This window comes from Notamacropus eugenii, chromosome 5 (genome assembly GCF_028372415.1).
Source record: "Notamacropus eugenii isolate mMacEug1 chromosome 5, mMacEug1.pri_v2, whole genome shotgun sequence".
Lineage (NCBI taxonomy): Eukaryota > Metazoa > Chordata > Mammalia > Diprotodontia > Macropodidae > Notamacropus > Notamacropus eugenii.
Window position 1 is genome coordinate 328,198,759 of NC_092876.1, and position 3,696 is coordinate 328,202,454.

The following is a 3,696-nucleotide window of genomic DNA, read 5'->3' on the forward strand; positions in this document are numbered from 1 at the left end:
GGAAGGAAGGAAGGAAGGAAAAATAACATCTTTTGATTTGTATTCAGACACTATCAATTCTTCCTCTGGAAGTAGACAGAATTTTTCATCATGAGTTCTTTGGTTGTCTTGGATCATTGTATTGCTGAGCTAAGTCATTCAAAGTTGTTCATCATATAATATTGCTTTCATTGTGTACAGTGTTCTCCTGGTTCTGCTCACTTCATTTTGTATCAGTGTATGTCTTTCCAGGTTTTTCTGAAATCATCATGAGCTTGTCATTTCTTATAGCATAATAGTATTCCATTTCAATCATATACCACAACTTTTTCAGTCATTCTCCAATTGATGGGCATCCTTTCAATTTCTAACTTAGCCACCACAAAAAGAACTGCTATAAATATTTTTGCACAAATAGGTCCTTTATCCTTTTTAAAAAATCTCTTTGGGACAAGAGATAGAGAACATTATGAAGTACAAAATGGATAATCTTGATTACATTAAGTTGAAAAGTTTTTGCAGAAACAAACCCAATGCAACCCATTTTAGGAGGGAAGCAGAAAACTGGGGAAAAAAATTTTACAACTAGTATCTGTGATGAAGACCTCATTTCTAAAATATATAAAGTCATTCCTCAAATGATAAATAGTCAACGGATATGAACAGGCAGTTTTCAGAAGAAGAAATTAAAGCTATCTATAGTCATATGAAAAAATGGTCTAAATTACTATTGATTAGAGAGATGCAAATCAAAACAACTCTGAGGTACCAAATCACACTTATATGATTGGCTAACATGACAAAACAGGAAGATGATAAATGTTTTTTTTGAAATCAGGAAAGCCTTTATTAATCCTTACATCCATTCACCTGGAATGGCCGAGTAGCCTCCCCAGGAAGGTTATGGGACTATTACACCACAGTCAGAAAGATGGGGCATTTAATACTGTTTTCTGAACTTTGGATCTCCTGTGACACCATCCTCTGGCCATACGACTCCATGTTCTCTTCTCAGATAAGCTTTTCCTCACACAGCTCATTGAGCCTGCGCAGTAGTTTCTGACCTCTAACCTGTTCACGATCCGTAGCAACCCTTATCACCTAGCCTGTGAAAAACAAAATTTCCTTGTTTTCCACAAACTCCCTCCTTTTCTCTTTATTAAAATTTTTGTTCCCACACCTCAATCCAATCAATACCTCCTCATTTTCTTTCCCCTATGAATTCTTCCCTTCATCTATCTCCTCCTTATATGAATGTGGAAAGCAACAAAGTTGACCAAGGCATTGACAAATTACAAGGGGACAGTCCCCTTGTTGTAAGTACAGATACAGAGATTCAAAAGGAAAAGGTAAATTAATGAATTGTCCATGTAGAAGTTCCATCTCGTACAGCAGTCTGGGAAGGAACATCGTCTGGTTCAGTTTTCTGGTGTGGATGCTCGTTCAAGCCATCTTCAGCACAGTATCTCAGCAGAAGATGATAAATGTTGAAGAAGATGTGGGAAAGTTGGAACACTAATTCATTGTTGGTGGAGCTATGAATTGATCTAACCATTCTGGAGAGCAATTTGGAACTATGCCGAAATGACTACAAAAATGTGCATACCCTTTGACCCAGCAATATCACTCCTAGGGCTATATTCAAAAGAGAACATAAAAATGGGAAAAGGTCTTACATGTACAAAAATATTTATAGCAGGTCTTTTTCTGGTGGCCAAGAACTGAAAATCAAGGGAATGCCCAATATTTGGGGAATGGCTGAACCAGTTGTGGTAGATGAATGTAATGGAATACTATTGTTCTATAAGAAATGATGAACAGGAAGACTTCAGAGAAGCCTGGAAGGATTTATATGAACTGATGCTGAGTGAAAGGAGCAGAACCAGGAGATCATTGCACACAGTAACAACTACAGTATGAGAGGTAGTTTTCTGGTAGACTTAGCCCTTCACAGCAATGCAAGGACCTAAAACATTCCCAAAGGACTCTTGAGGCAAAATGCCATCCACATCCAGAGAAAGAACTATGGAATCAGAATGCAGAATGAAGCAGACTATTTTCTCTTGTGTTATGTTTTGATTTGGTTTGGTTTTTCTCATGGTTTCTCCCATTCATTTTAATTCTTCTGTGCAACATGACTAATGTGAAATGTGTTTAATAAGAATGTAATTGTAGAACCTATGTAAGACTGCATCCTGTCTCGGTGAGGGAGAGGGGAGGGGAGGGAAAGAGAAAATTTAAAACTTATGGAAGTGGTTGTTGAAAACTGAAAACAAATAAATTAATTAAATTTTAAAAAAAAATTCTTTGGGATACAGACCTAATAGTGGCATTGCTGGATCAAAGGATATGCAGAGTTTTATAGACCTTGGACTGTAGTTCCAAATCGCTCCCCAGAATGGTTGGGTCAGTTTCACAACTCTACCAACAGTATGTTAGGGCCACAGTTTTCCCACATCCCCTCCAACATTTATTACTCTCCTTTTCTGTCATATTAGTCAATCTGATAGGTATGAGGTCATATGTCAGAGTTGTTTTAATTTGTATTTCTCTAATCAATAGTGATTTAGAGCATTTTATATGACTGTATATAGCTTTGATTTATTTATCTGAAAGCCACTGTTCATATCCTTTGACCATTTCTCAATTGAGAAATGAGTTTTATTCTTAGAAATTCTACTCAATTCTCTATATATTTGAGAAATAAGGCCTTTATCAGAGATATTTGCTGTAACTTTTTTCCCCATTTTCTACTTTCCTAATTTTGGTTGTATTAGTTTTGTTTATGCAAAAATTTCTTAATTTTAGATAATTACAACTATCATTTTTATATCCTATAATGCCCTTTCTACTTTCTTTGATCCTAAATTCTTCCCTTATCCACAGATCTAACTAGTAAATTATTTCATGCTCCCCTAATTTGCTTATGGTATAACCTGTCATGTCTAAATCATGTACCTATTTTGAACTTATCTTGGTATATGGTGTGAGATGTTGGTCTAATCTAGTTTCTACTATACTGTGTTCCAGTTTCTGCAGCAGTTTTTGTCAAATAATGAGTGTTTGTCCCAATGAGTATAGGGTGTGTTCAGGGAGGACCAGTACCTTGGTGTGATGGCTGCCAAGCCCTTTTTGGGGTTCTTTCCACCTTTGATATTCACCTGTTCCAACCAACTCTCACCTGTGGCTACAGGAAGCTGCAGCATGCTCAGGGACCACACCCTGGTAAACTGTTTCAGCAGATGGGCCAAACCAGGTTGAGGGTAACCAAGGGGTCTCAAACCCATTGGTGAGTTAGGGGGGTGTCTGCCCCAAGCATGCGAAGACTTCTTCGGGTGGAGTGGGTAGATGAGAACAATTTGTTCCAATGGCCATAAAGGCAGCTGAAACAGGTGATGTGGAGCACTTACAGCTTGGTTAGACACTGAAGACTCCAAGGTCATCCACTACAGCCTGAACCATCACCAGCCAACTTGACTCTGTCCTGCTACTGGACTATGATAGTTCTGGAGGAGAGAGTGAGACTGAAAACTTTGTGCAACTCTCCCTCACTTAAATCCAATCAAAATCCAATCAAATCAAAAGACATCACCCATGCCATTTTACTATTATGCCTCAAAGTCTTGTGGCCTCAGACAAGTGATGAAACAGCAGGTGCGGATACACTGGGAGCTGTAGTCATAACCCTGCACACAGGCGGCCCAGGCCATAGGGTTG